The sequence below is a fragment of the Oncorhynchus gorbuscha genome, linkage group LG16 (genome assembly GCF_021184085.1).
Source record: "Oncorhynchus gorbuscha isolate QuinsamMale2020 ecotype Even-year linkage group LG16, OgorEven_v1.0, whole genome shotgun sequence".
NCBI lineage: Eukaryota > Metazoa > Chordata > Actinopteri > Salmoniformes > Salmonidae > Oncorhynchus > Oncorhynchus gorbuscha.
This window is the reverse complement of record NC_060188.1, coordinates 87,309,683-87,325,483: the sequence shown is the minus strand read 5'-3', so window position 1 is coordinate 87,325,483 and position 15,801 is coordinate 87,309,683. Positions and strand designations below refer to the sequence as shown.

Below are 15,801 nucleotides of genomic sequence, written 5' to 3'. Positions count from 1 at the left end.
TCAGGGGGAGTGCGCCAGGGGGAAGAGCACCAGGGGGAAGAGCGTCAGGGGAAGTGCGCCAGGGGGAAAGAGCGCCAGGGGGAAGAGCGCCAGGGGGAAGAGCGCCAGGGTGGAAGAGCGCCAGGGGGGAAGAGCACCAGGGGGGAAGGGCGCCAAGGGGGAAGGGCACCAGGGGGGAAGAGCACCAGTGGGGAAGAGCGCCAAGGGGGAAGAGCGGGAGCAGGCGTGACAGTTACAGCTTAAATAGCTATATGGATCTAAATCATAGGGTGTTGCTGAGGAGTATTTATGTCTGTAATAAAGCCCTTTTGTGTGGAAAAACTCATTCTGATTGGCTGTGCTTGGCTTCCCCATGGGTGGGCCTGGCTCCCAAGTGGTTGGGCCTATGCCCTCCCAGGCCCACCCAGGCTGCGCCCCTGCCCAGTCATATGAAATCCATAGATTAGGACTTTATTTATTTATTTAAATTAACTTCCCTACATGAACTGTAAAATCTTAGAAATTGTTGCATGTTGCATTTATATTTTTGTTCAGTGTACAGTATATACCACCTGCCTGTGATTCCAAGGTCTTTCAGTGTGTATTCCAGAGCCCCATGAAGTACCAGATCATCTACCGATGCACCTTGATAATCACAATGTACCTATTGTACATATACAGCTACTGTGTATCACCTTCCTGTGTAACATATAACCACCATACACAGCAGATAGATGTAGACCTATAAGATAAGTCTGTAAACTTGGGTTATTCCAAGGTCATACAGTGTGTATAGGTATATACTGTATAATATAACCATCATATACAGTAGATACGTTTAGACCTATAAGATAACTCAGTGTGATTCCAAGGTCATACAGTGTTTATTCCAGAGGCCCAGTCAGAGGCAGATGGTGATGTGATGATTCAGGGGTTCTCAGAGCGAGGCCGAGGCACGGCTTCCTGGGAAATCAGCATGTAGCTGCTCCACAGGCTACTACAATAACATGGCTAATTAACAGCTAACAAAAGTTGAGTTTGTATAATTTTAGAATTGTTAAATAATGTACACCTTTCAATGAACAGCTGCTCTGTCGATGGCCGAGCTGGGCGGCACCTGTTCTGGGCCTTGTGAGTCAGGTTGTTTAATGCTTTTCTGAACAGCTTTCTAATGAAGCCTTTAAACCAGCAGTCCCCAACCACAGGTACCGGTCTGAGGCACATTCTTTACCTGGCCGCACAGAAAGGATAATTATATATATATTTTTTTAATCTGTAAAATAAAATAATAATTATATACAATTATAGGCTATTTGTGCAGTAGTTACATTGAACTTGGTGCAGTCTGTTGGTCCTTTCCTCACCACTAGTATCTCTGTCACGTCCACAACAGTTTACATGTTTTGAACTTGAGTAATGCGTGCGCTGCGAGTTCATCACGGTCTGCGTGAGCTGTGTTGCCCGCTAACTTTGTACTAGCTAGCTACGTTAGCTGACGTGAATAAAAACAAACAAACGTTGCTGGAGGGTCAGAAGGGGTAAGAGACAAAAGGCCCAACAATGATGTCAGTAAATGCAGAGAAAGCAGAGCCCGAGACTACAAAAAAAAGAAAGCCTTATTCAATAGAAAATTTGATGAGTCCTACCTAAAATATGGCTTTACTGCGACAGGCTACTCGCATGCTCCAAGCCTCCTGTGCGTAGTATGTGGAGATAGGCTATCTAACGAGGCAATGAAGCCCTCAAAACTGCTTCGGCACATTGAATCCATGCACCCTGCACTTAAAGTCAAACCTGTTGAATTATTTGAGCGAAGAAAACGTGAACAAGAAGGACAGAAGCAAGTCTTGAAAGCCACCACATTAACAAATGTGGCTGCACTGAGAGCGTCATACTTAGTGGCTAGCCGTATTGCTAAGGCCAAGAAGCCTTTCGCTAGGAGTTGATTCTACCTGCTGCTAAGGACATTTGCCATAAACTCTTAGGAGAGGCTACAGCTAAAAAGATAGCACAGGTTCCTCTTTCAGGCTACCATTGTCACTAGGCGAATTGATGAAAGAGTGGAGGATGTTGAGGCATAATTGTTAGAGAGGCTTGACGAGTCACCGTGGTATGCAATCCAGGTTGATGAATCTACGAATGTCGACAACAAGGCAATACTGCTTGTTTTTGTGCGATATATATTTCAGGATGATGTGCATGAGGATATGTTGTGTGCGCTGTCCCCTTCGACTAACACAACGGCCGCAGAACTATTCAAGTCTTTGGATGTCAGGAACATTGGATTAGTCATTCTGTGTTGGCGTATACACGGATGGGGCTGCTGCCATGACTGGACGGCTGTCTGGTTCCACTACCTGGGTTAAAGAGGTTGGTCATTCTGTGTTGGCGTATACACGGATGGGGCTGCTGCCATGACTGGACGGCTGTCTGGTTCCACTACCCGGGTTAAAGAGGTTGGTCATTCTGTGTTGGCGTAAAGAGGTATTCACGGATGGGGCTGCTGCCATGACTGGACGGCTGTCTGGTTCCACTACCCGGGTTAAAGAGTTGGTCATTCTGTGTTGGCGGCCATACACGGATCCACTACCCGGGTTAAAGAGGTTGGTCATTCTGTGTTGGCGTATACACGGATGGGGCTGCTGCCATGACTGGACGGCTGTCTGGTTCCACTACCCGGGTTAAAGAGGTTGGTCATTCTGTGTTGGCGTATACACGGATGGGGCTGCTGCCATGACTGGACGGCTGTCTGGTTCCACTACCCGGGTTAAAGAGGTTGGTCATTCTGTGTTGGCGTATACACGGATGGGGCTGCTGCCATGACTGGACGGCTGTCTGGTTCCACTACCCGGGTTAAAGAGGTTGGTCATTCTGTGTTGGCGTATACACGGATGGGGCTGCTGCCATGACTGGACGGCTGTCTGGTTCCACTACCCGGGTTAAAGAGGTTGGTCATTCTGTGTTGGCGTATACACGGATGGGGCTGCTGCCATGACTGGACGGCTGTCTGGTTCCACTACCTGGGTTAAAGAGGTCATTCTGGTCATTCTGTGCCATGACTGGCGGCTGTCTGGTTCCACTACCCGGGTTAAAGAGGTTGGTCATTCTGGATGGATGGCTGCTGCCATGACTGGACGGCTGTCTGGTTCCACTACCCGGGTTAAAGAGGTTGGTCATTCTGTGTTGGCGTATACACGGATGGGGCTGCTGCCATGACTGGACGGCTGTCTGGTTCCACTACCCGGGTTAAAGAGGTTGGTCATTCTGTGTTGGCGTATACACGGATGGGGCTGCTGCCATGACTGGACGGCTGTCTGGTTCCACTACCCGGGTTAAAGAGGTTGGTCATTCTGTGTTGGCGTATACACGGATGGGGCTGCTGCCATGACTGGACGGATGGGGCTGCTGTCTGGTTCCACTACCCGGGTTAAAGAGGTTGGTCATTCTGTGTTGGCGTATACACGGATGGGGCTGCTGCCATGACTGGACGGCTGTCTGGTTCCACTACCCGGGTTAAAGAGGTTGGTCATTCTGTGTTGGCGTATACACGGATGGGGCTGCTGCCATGACTGGACGGCTGTCTGGTTCCACTACCCGGGTTAAAGAGGTTGGTCATTCTGTGTTGGCGTATACACGGATGGGGCTGCTGCCATGACTGGACGGCTGTCTGGTTCCACTACCCGGGTTAAAGAGGTTGGTCATTCTGTGTTGGCGTATACACGGATGGGGCTGCTGCCATGACTGGACGGCTGTCTGGTTCCACTACCCGGGTTAAAGAGGTTGGTCATTCTGTGTTGGCGTATACACGGATGGGGCTGCTGCCATGACTGGACGGCTGTCTGGTTCCACTACCCGGGTTAAAGAGGTTGGTCATTCTGTGTTGGCGTATACACGGATGGGGCTGCTGCCATGACTGGACGGCTGTCTGGTTCCACTACCCGGGTTAAAGAGGTTGGTCATTCTGTGTTGGCGTATACACGGATGGGGCTGCTGCCATGACTGGACGGCTGTCTGGTTCCACTACCCGGGTTAAAGAGGTTGGTCATTCTGTGTTGGCGGGTTAAAGAGGTACACGGATGGGGCTGCTGCCATGACTGGACGGCTGTCTGGTTCCACTACCCGGGTTAAAGAGGTTGGTCATTCTGTGTTAAAGTCATTCTGGCGTATACACGGATGGGGCTGCTGCCATGACTGGACGGCTGTCTGGTTCCACTACCCGGGTTAAAGAGGTTGGTCATTCTGTGTTGGCGTATACACGGATGGGGCTGCTGCCATGACTGGACGGCTGTCTGGTTCCACTACCCGGGTTAAAGAGGTTGGTCATTCTGTGTTGGCGTATACACGGATGGGGCTGCTGCCATGACTGGACGGCTGTCTGGTTCCACTACCTGGGTTAAAGAGGTTGGTCATTCTGTGTTGGCGTATACACGGATGGGGCTGCTGCCATGACTGGACGGCTGTCTGGTTCCACTACCCGGGTTAAAGAGGTTGGTCATTCTGTGTTGGCGTATACACGGATGGGGCTGCTGCCATGACTGGACGGCTGTCTGGTTCCACTACCCGGGTTAAAGAGGTTGGTCATTCTGTGTTGGCGTATACACGGATGGGGCTGCTGCCATGATTGGACGGCTGTCTGGTTCCACTACCCGGGTTAAAGAGGTTGGTCATTCTGTGTTATATATATATAATATATATATAATATAAAATAATATGCCATTTAGCAGACGCTTTTATCCAAAGCGACTTACAGTCATGTGTGCATACATTCTACGTATGGGTGGTCCCGGGGATCGAACCCACTACCCTGGCATTACAAGCGCCATGCTCTACCAACTGAGCTACAGAAGGAAGGCGTATACACGGATGGGGCTGCTGCCATGACTGGATGGCTGTCTGGTTCCACTACCCGGGTTAAAGAGGTTGGTCATTCTGTGTTGGCGTATACACGGATGGGGCTGCTGCCATGACTGGACGGCTGTCTGGTTCCACTACCTGGGTTAAAGAGGTTGGTCATTCTGTGTTGGCGTATACACAGATGGGGCTGCTGCCATGACTGGACTGCTGTCTGGTTCCACTACCCGGGTTAAAGAGGTTGGTCATTCTGTTTTGGCGTATACACGGATGGGGCTGCTGCCATGACTGGACGGCTGTCTGGTTCCACTACCTGGGTTAAAGAGGTTGGTCATTCTGTGTTGGCGTATACACGGATGGGGCTGCTGCCATGACTGGATGGCTGTCTGGTTCCACTACCCGGGTTAAAGAGGTTGCACCTGAATGTGAGTCTACGCACTGTGTCATTCACAGAGAAATGCTGGCTAGCCGAAAGATGTCACCTGAATTTAACGTCGTATTGAATTATGTTATTAAAGTTATCAATCAGATCAAAGCACATGCCCTTAATAACTCGCATCTGTTTTGACAGCTTTGTGAGGAAATGGACGCAGAGCACAAACACCTTCTCTTACACACAGAAGTCAGATGGCTATCCAAGGGGAGATCGCTTGCCAGAGTGTTTGAGTTACGAGAGCCGCAAGAAAGTCACCATTGGCAGCACATTTCAATGACGAGGAATGGAACGCAAAACTCTCTTACCTGTGTGACATATTCAATCTGCTCAACACACTCAATCTGTCACTTCAGGGGAGAATGACAACTGTCTTTAAAGTGACTGCATTCAAAGCCAAACTGGAACTGTGGGAACGGCGAGTGGACGGGCATATTTAACATGTTCCAAACATTAGCTGCGATTTTGGGAGAGACTGAGACTCGGCTGTCTTTCTCCCAGCTGCTGGGTGATCACCTAGCTTCCCTGTCAACTGAGTTCGAGGGTTACTTCCCAACCGCCAAAGATCCACGAAGTGCGAAGGAATGGATTCGCGACCTATTTGTGAATGTCTCAGGTGAATCGTCTATGTCCGTGCAGGAAGTTGCAAATGAAGTTGCAAATGACGGTGGCCTTAAAAGTATGTTTGAGATAACGTCATTCTGCCGACCTTCTAGATTAAAATCAGGGCTGAATATCCTGAGATAGAAAACGTTGCTTTCATTTCCAACATCCTGTCTCTGTAAAGCGGGCTTTTCCGCAATGACGGCAACAAAAACGAAATTACGGAGTAGACTGGACATATGGAACGGAGTAGACTGGACATATGGAACGGAGTAGACTGGACATATGGAACGGAGTAGACTGGACATATGGAACGGAGTAGACTGGACATATGCAATGGAGTAGACTGGACATATGGAACGGAGTAGACTGGACATATGGAACGGAGTAGACTGGACATATGGACCGGAGTAGACTGGACATATGGAACAGAGTAGACTGGACATATGGACCGGAGTAGACTGGACATATGGACCGGAGTAGACTGGACATATGGACCGGAGTAGACTGGACATATGGAACGGAGTAGACTGGACATATGGACCGGAGTAGACTGGACATATGGACCGGAGTAGACTGGACATATGGAACGGAGTAGACTGGACATATGGAACGGAGTAGACTGGACATATGGACCGGAGTAGACTGGACATATGGAACAGAGTAGACTGGACATATGGACCGGAGTAGACTGGACATATGGACCGGAGTAGACTGGACATATGGACCGGAGTAGACTGGACATATGGAACGGAGTAGACTGGACATATGGACCGGAGTAGACTGGACATATGGAACAGAGTAGACTGGACATATGGAACGGAGTAGACTGGACATATGGAACACCCTTCAGGTGTCACTGTCTCCCATCACCCCTAGATGGAACCGTCTTTTTGCCGGGAAACAAGCTCAGGGCTCCCACTGATTCAGTGACATGATAAGTTACAATGTTTTTAATATATGGTCATTAGAGTAAAAAAATATATTTTATAATATCATCACGTTAGACCTACTCAAGGTAAAATGTTATGAAAAAGTGGCTATACTAAACTTATAGGCCTAATCGATATTCCGGTCATGTCGTTACACCCCTCCCCCCCCTCCTCCGGCGGCAATTCCGGGAAAATACTGCCTATATGAGACCAGTCCGTGGTGCAAAAAAGGTTGGGGACCGCTGCTTTAAACCGTAGGCAGTCATTGTAATAAAGAATTTGTTCTTCATTGACTTGCCTAGTTAAATAAAGGTTCAATTAAAAATATATATATATTAATTTCAGCTTGTTGAGTGGTGTGTTATGTATATCTGTATATAATATATATCTGACCACCTGAAACTATTTCTGTATTAGTGACAAGCTTTCTGGGGCTTGTTTAGAAAGTCCTTCACAGGACCATAAAAGTGAATTAAATTGTTCATATAAGGAGAGAGTCAAGACTATTCATACAACACAGGCCTGAATTCGTCAGCTGGACATTCATCTGATTAATTTCATGGAATACAGAAATAAACATTAGGCTACGGTCATGTTGCTGACATTATGGAAGGTGTGTTGTTAAGTCACAGAGTTGTTGTCAAATAAAATGTTTTACTTGTTGAGGCACTACTTCTTATAATCCATAACAGCTGGGGTGCACCCTATTCCCAAAATAGGGCACTACTTTTGACCAATGCTTATTAGTGCACTACTATTAACCAGAGCCGTTTCAGACGCACCGTAGGTTTATGCTCAGTGATCTCTACATCCTCTGTGGACAAATAAGGAAGTCAAACACTGATAGGCTATATCAGATTGTTGAGAGGAGACTCTGGAGTTGTTCTGATAAACTAAATCCATGTCCTGTGTAAAGAATGTGCAGATTGTGTGATCGTTGTAAACCACGGTAGACCAGGGTGGCAGTTGAGCAAACACACAACTCTCACAAGGATAAATATTCTGATTCACCCCTCCGGAATCCAGCCCTGCCTCTCTCTGTGTTCTGGAATTAGAATGGAATTAGAATTCCATTGGTTCTTCTAGCAATGTTTTAACCACGGAATTAGAACCCAATTCAATGTTCCGACCTCAATTCTAGCTTCCATACTATATGCACAAAAGCCCCATGTTTCTAACATGGTTAACTACACGCCCCAACATGACAAGGGAAGGCGTGTTCATGACCTCATAGGAAATGAAAGTGTTGGTTGTTTTCTTATTACAGCTTGTTCTTCTGATTGTTTGATGTTACGTAGTCATTAGATGCTGGTTTAGATGGTATGTGCTTCTATACCACAATGGAATTATCCTAATGTGTTCTAACACATTAGGGGAAAAGCTGCCAATGTCCACTGATGCAATATAACCAAATGAACTTTTTCCCAATCAAACTTGATCTCATTGTCAAACTCAAATAAATATATTGTTATTCCAAAGAAAACAGTCATGTGATTTATTCCTCTACATCTGTGTATTTTCCCTTCGCTTGTGATCCTGTTCTCACCGTCTTCATTTCGTTTTCTATTGTCTTAGGGTTCGTTTGTATTCTTTTGCCTATTGTTTGCTCCTCGTCTCAGAGTTTATATTGATATTGACCTTTGATATAGAGTTGGGCAGGAGGCTTGTTGTCTGTTCTGTCTAATGACTGTGTATTGTAGCCCAACAAGCCTGTTGGAGCGGGACCTACCAGGAAGGAATCCTCAGCAACCAACGTGACGAGCTGTGGGAAGCCTAGCTGTGTTTCGGAACCCACTGACTCATTGTGTTCCTAGCCCTACCTCACCACAGCCCCAGACTGACTTATACACTTTTATTAAGAGCCCAGTGGCCTTCTCAAGGTTGTCAATGTTCTGGAGGTTTCACTCACACACACACTGTCTGTCTCTAACACACTATCTCTCCATCCAACCCCCTCCCTCTCTCTCTGGGAAGGGAAGAGGTTATTACTCTGCCAACCCAGATCTGAGTCAAAGATGTACTGTATAATACTGTGTAAACAGACAGGGAAAAGTGCCCTTCCCCCTACCTCTCCCAAGCCAAAGCATGATTAAGTCCAAAATGGCAACCTATTCCCTATTTAGTGCACTACTTTTGACCAGGGCCCTTAGGGAATAGGTTGTCATTTGGGACACAGCTCAGATCTACAAGGGCAATTTCGGAAAGCTCCAGGATTCTATCCAAGTTACAGTAGGTATGTCCCTAAATTCAGCTAGCCAGCCACTGTAACATTAGCTATGAGCACTTGTAATGAGATAGGTCTACATTCTGAATGCTTCCGGGTACTTAGGAAATGCAAATAACTAAAAGTTTGCCAGTAGACTCTAATCTAATAACAAACCTTTCAAAGTCTAGTTTTAGTCTTTATATTATCTTCTATACAGATGTAGGATCTTCATTTGATCACTCTTTTGTAGCTGAGAATTTTTCTGCACAGCAGGAAATGCAAACTAAAGTTTTTAATTTAAAATTTCAGACTTGATTTGACAAAAAATGTATCAACCCCTATAAAAATTGTCATTAATTATAATGACATAATAATTCCAATTTCCTGTTGCAGCAGGATTATTTTCCTGCTGTAGCGAAATGGTTGAAATTAAGATCCTACATCTGTAGGTTACTGTACAGACAGATCCCATTTTAAATTTAGTTGAATGTGATACAACAAACAGTATCTCAAAATTAAGAGTTTCTTTTACAATGATAATAAAATGGCAGTATTTATGAGGAGCTTTCCTTGTCCTTCTCTGTCTTTATCTCATCTTTTCTGATGGTTTAGGGACATCCTCATTCCTCATTTGATGGCAAACAGGAAGTGAACAGGAAGTCTACTTCTATTGTCCTGGCTTTCTGAGGTCCTCCACTCTGCTCCTGTCCTTCCCTTCTCTGCCTTCCCTGTTCTGTCTCCGTGACAACATCCTGTAGTTGTGACTTTGCAGACAGCAGGACCAGATGACATAGCAGCAACAGAAAGTCCATACTGCTCGGTTGTGACTATCTGGTCAGGTTGCATAGCCAGAAGAAGCTTAGCTAGGACATTTGCTTTTTAAGAAAATCCGATTTTTAAAGTAACCTCAATCGTAACCTAGTCCAACTCACCAACACTCCTCCCATTCTCCAGTCAAGTTCAGCCATGCCCAATTCTCAGGTAGAAGCTACCCAATACTGAGCCCTATTCTGTCAGCCAATGTCCGGTTCAATTATTTTCAAGATAGAGCTCATTTTGACTTTGCAGCTTGGCCAACTGGCCAAAATCCTAGGATGATAAAAACATATTTTTAAATGTTAAACTTTATTTAACTAGGCAAGTCAGTTAAGAACCAATTCTTATTTACAATTACGGCCTACCCCGGCCAAACCCTAACCCAGACGACTGGGCACCGCCCTATGGGACTCCCAATCCTGGCCAGTTGTGATACAGCCTGGAATCAAACCAGGGTCTGTAGTGATGCCTCTAGCACTGAGATGCAGTGCCTTAGTCCACTGCCCCACTCTGGAGCTAAGACAGACAGACAGACAGACAGACAGACAGACAGACAGACAGACAGACAGACAGACAGACAGACAGACAGACAGACAGACAGACAGACAGACAGACAGACAGACAGACAGACAGACAGACAGACAGACAGACAGACAGACAGACAGACAGACAGACAGACAGACAGACAGACAGACCCTAGTGCACTTTACTGAGCTCCTTCAACCAAGACGATTTACTCATGAGTTTATTTACAATCACGTACTCTATTTCTGTAACACTTCATGGATGTCTTGGAATAGCAGCCAAATCCCATTGGGACCCTATCTACCTCAGAATAAAACAACATACCCACTGGGCACAGACGTCAGTTCAAGTTCATCTAGTTTTGATTTACATTCGGTTGAGTTGTCAACTAATGTGGATTCAACATGAAATCCCCCCCAAAAATCACCATGTCAATGGATTTAGGTTAAAAGTTGGGTGAAAAAAATATGAAATGCCCTTACGTTGATTACTTTTGGAAATCCACTTAGTTTCCCACGTTAACTCAATGTCCTCACATAGATTTTTGGGATTGGAATGATGTGGAAACAATCTTGATTCAATGTGTTTGCCCAGTGGGTAATGTGCTGATGTCTCTCCTAATTTCCCGTGTGTCTCCTAATGAGTTTAAAGTGCTTCTAGTGTGTACTGTTGATATTCCATTATGCCTGGGCTAGCCACTGCACAGCTCAATCCCAGAGCAAGCATTTCGCTACTCTCGCATTAACATCTGCTAACCATGTGTATGTGAGAAATAAAATTTGATTTGATTTTGAGCTAACTCATGTTGTCTATGTTCACATGTACCCATGAGGCATCTAAAGAAGGGATTAGAAAAACAGTCATTTTATTGATTATTTATAATGTATTACTTCTTAAAATCTTGTTTCTATTTCTACTTTCTGGGTTTTATTTTGGGCTTGCTTTCTGGGTTTTAGTTTGGGTTCGCTTTCTGGGTTTTAGTTTGAAGTTCATAATGCTTTTGGAACAAATTACTACAGTACGACAGACAATAAACAATTTGATGCTCGTTTCTCTTCTTAGTCCAACTCACCAACACTCCTCCCATTCTCCAGTCAAGTTCAGCCATGCCCAATTCTCAGGTAGAAGCAACCCAATACTGAGCCCTATTCTGTCAGCCAATGTCCTGTTTAGTGCAGGCGACAGCAGGCAGAGAGTTTTCTGAACTGGGGAGTCCCAGCCAGGAGAAACATTAGGGGTAGAGAGGACACAAAGAGAAACACATGTCTGTACACACAGCGAGAGAGAGAGAGAGAGAGAGAGCGAGAGAGAATACTGTGCCAACTCTTGCTTTTCACTGGGTCTGAAACTCTGAGTGCGCTCTGAGGAGATGGGAGCTCGAGTATCCCTAACCAGTATCCCTAACCAGCATCACTGACCAGTATCCCTAACCCCCAGTATCCCTAACCACCAGCCCTAACCAGTATCCCTAACCACCAGTATCCCTAACCACCAGCCCTAACCACCAGCCCTAACCAGCATGCCTAACCACCAGCCCTAACCACCAGCCCTAACCAGCATCCCTAACCACCAGCCCTAACCAGCATCCCTAACCACCAGCCCTAACCACCAGCCCAAACTACCAGCACCTGTGGCCCTTCTGTCAAGTGACAACGAATCAGAGATCTCAGCTGTGATCATTCGCTTCGTTCAACCCCCCAGACAGACTGACAGGGATTCAGTGTCTTTCCTCCAGACAGGAGCTCATTAAAGGAGTCTGTCCCAAATGGTACCCTATTCACTAAGAGTGCACTACTTTTGACCAAAGCACATAAGGAATAGAGTTTGATTTAGGAGTCAGTCAAGAAGCACAAAGTCTCCTCCGTTGGCAACCGATTCATTCTCATGTCCTCATACTTAACTCTGGGGTCAGGAAGTTGACCGTTTTCTTTCTTAATCTGTGCAGTTTCAGGATCTGACAGACAGACAGTGATGAACGTTGAACAGTAGACAGAGGGATATGGGGATATCTCCTGATATCTCTTGCTAGACTACCCACTGCTGGGAAATAGGGATTGAGTTTGAAATGGGCCCTTACTCCCTGTACTCAGAGCAGTAGGGAATAGAATGCCATTTCAGATGTACACTTTGTGCTTTATCTTCCAGCTCTGTGCAAAAGTGGTGCACTCTAGGTGTGTAATTTGAGACACAAGATAGGCTCTTCCTTCACTAGCTCTCCCCTTGAGATAGGGAGAGTTTGGCTGTCTGACGAGGTCAGTGGAATGGAAGGTCACAGAACAAAGGAGAGAGAGATGTTAATCACATACATCTATATCGCTTCTCTCAGCACACTGTTTACCCCATTGGGTAAACCACTAGAGTTCTATTCTCACAATTCTATTAAACTCACAATTCCACGAAACTACAAATAAATATGGCTCATTCTGAAACTTGAGGCTCCAGGATTCTTGGTTGATATAATATTTTGCTTTTAAAGTCAAACAATTCTTTTTGGGTTTTCTTTCACAGATTGTCTCTCATTTCCAGTTATTTGCAGCGTTTGCGTTTCTATTGGCATCAACATATTCAGATGCAAACAAATTATCAACTGAACTCCAGTCCGATCAGAAAGATATTGAGTTTGGATGATCCTCAATTGTGTTGTACACAGCATCTTTGGGAAAAGACAGAAAAAAACGACAATCATTGTGGCTTTTCTGTTATGTAGTTTATTGCAGAACTGGTTGCCAACTCTGAATGTTATAAGGTTTAAAACGTTTAAACACGAGCTTTGGGGAAGCTCGCTATGTCTGCATCCCAGGACCCTTAGCCCTGAACGGGAATAGGTTACAATTTGTGATGCACACTATGTCACCTCAGGGTTTCTTGTTCTTGTGATGGGTACGATGGATTGGTCGTATTTGGTTTAACTTTGTGAATTACATACAGATCATTTTTTTTAAAGTAAGCCCTTTTGGGATGAAGCCAGCCAGGGTGTGTCTGAAATAGCACCCTAATTCCCTATAAAAATATGTCAGATCTTAATTTGATCACTCTGTTGTTGCTGAGAATTTTCCTGCACCACTTCATGATTTACAGAAATTCACTGGAAACCCACACTATTCATGAAGCCTAATTTTGGCCAGCTAATAGCCTAACTACTGATCAAGCAACATTATGACTAAAATGTTAAAATCCTGCCAAGCCATATATACAGGCCCTGGTCTAAACTACAGATGTAGGATCTTAATTTTAAACTTATAGTGTATGTTGAGGTTTACAATGCTTCTGAAGTTTGTAATTTCCACTTTGAAATTACAGACTTGATTTTCTTTGACCAAAAAATCAACCCCTACAAAAAGGTCCATTAATGACAGTCCACATAACAATTCAAATGTCCTGTTGTAGCAGGATTATTTTCCTGCTGTAGCAAACTGGCTCAAATGAAGATCATACATCTGTAGTGCACAGTATAGGGAATGTGGTACCATTTGAGACACAATAGCAGACTTCCTCTGTGGGCGTACAGGACTGTTGTCTCAGTCTGGTCTCCTCAGTGGTTTGTGGCTGTTTTCCATTTATTAAGTTTTTCAACATCATTTGAGGATCTTAAAGGGTTTTGTATGAACAACAAAGTGTCTAACATGAGAAGCAGCCAAAAACAATGAAGTGTGAGTCTGGGTATGTTTGGGAGGGAGACAGAGGAGCTTAATTGTATTTGTGAGTACTGGGGTTGAAGAGCTCAGTGGCTTGGCTCTGGGAAACTATGTGACACTAGAAACACTGTGTACAGTATGTGTCTCTACGGCAGGGGTCCCCAATTACATTCAGGCGTGGGCCGATTATTATTGGGGCTCTGAAAACTTGGAAATCACCCACGGGCTGAACTGAAAATCACCCACGGGCTGAATTTGGCCAGCAGGTCACCTATTGGAGAACCCTCTATCTCTCTTTCTCTGTATGTCTCTTCCTCTCTCTCCCCACTCTCTCTCTCTCTCTCTCTCTCTCTCTCTCTCTCTCTCTCTCTCTCTCTCTCTCTCTCCTCTCTCTCTCTCTCTCTCTCTCTCTCTCTCTCTCTCTCTCTCCTCTCTCTCTCTCTCTCTCTCTCTCTCTCTCTCTCTCTCTCTCTCTCTCTCTCTCTCTCTCTCTCTCTCTCTCTCCCTCCTCTCTCTCTCTCTCTCTCTCCCTCACTCTCTCTCTCTCTCTCTCTCCTCTCTCTCTCTCTCTCTCTCTCTCTCTCTCTCTCTCTCTCTCTCTCTCTCTCTCTCTCTCTCTCTCTCTCTCTCTCTCTCTCTCTCTCTCTCTTCTCTTTCTCTCTCCCTCCCTCCCTCTCTCTCTCTCTCTCTCTCTCTCTCTCTCTCTCTCTCTCTCTCTCTCTCTCTCTCTCTCTCACTCACTCACTCACTCACTCACTCACTCACTCACTCACTCCCTCTCTCTCTCTCTCTCTCTCTCTCTCTCTCTCTCCCTCTCTCTCTCTCTCTCTGTCTCTCTCTGTCTATAGTGCATTACTTTAGCCTGGGGAGCACAGGGCTCTGGTCAAAATAAGTGCACTATGTAGGGAAAATAGTGCAATTTGAGACGCAGACTGAGTTGGCCTGGAAGAGGCTAACACAAGGATAGTACAGTCCACAGTGGAAGAGGCTAACACAAGGCTAGTACGGTCCACAGCGGAAGAGGCTAACACAAGGCTAGTACGCTCCACAGCGGAAGAGGCTAACACAAGGCTAGTACGCTCCACAGTGGAAGAGGCTAACACAAGGATAGTACGGTCCACAGAGGAAGAGGCTAACACAAGGCTAGTACGCTCCACAGCGGAAGAGGCTAACACAAGGCTAGTACGCTCCACAGTGGAAGAGGCTAACACAAGGCAAGTATGCTCCACAGTGGAAGAGGCTGACACAAGGCTAGCACAATCCACAGTGGAAGAGGCTAACACAAGGCAAGTATGCTCCACAGCGGAAGAGGCTAACACAAGGCTAGTACGCTCCACAGCGGAAGAGGCTAACACAAGGCTAGTACGCTCCACAGAGGAAGAGGCTAACACCAGGCTAGTACGCTCCACAGCGGAAGAGGCTAACACAAGGCTAGCACAATCCACAGTGGAAGAGGCTAACACAAGGCAAGTATGCTCCACAGTGGAAGAGGCTGACACAAGGCTAGTACGCTCCACAGCGGAAGAGGCTATCACAAGGCTAGCACAATCCACAGTGGAAGAGGCTAACACAAGGCTAGCACAATCCACAGTGGAAGAGGCTAACACAAGGCTAGCACGCTCCACAGTGTGTTGAAACCCTACAGGGATAACAGGTAACATCCTAACATGCACATTTAAATGATTGAAAGCCAGGTGCTAAATGTTTCATCAGCAGCTCTTCATCACAGGCTTAAGATAACATATACAGTATAACATATATATATAATTATACAGTGCCTTCGGAAAGTATTCAGACACCTTGACTTTTTCCACATTTTGT

General features: G+C 45.8%; 1 long non-coding RNA gene across 1 annotated transcript; it reads left to right on the top strand.

Annotated features, from left to right (window-relative positions):
- The first annotated feature begins 2,281 nt into the window (after positions 1–2,281).
- On the top strand, positions 2,282–3,365 carry LOC124000503. The gene is made up of 3 exons (XR_006832623.1): positions 2,282–2,435; positions 2,583–3,012; positions 3,148–3,365. It is a non-coding gene; the product is annotated as an uncharacterized LOC124000503 (long non-coding RNA).
- The last annotated feature ends 12,436 nt before the right edge of the window (positions 3,366–15,801 follow it).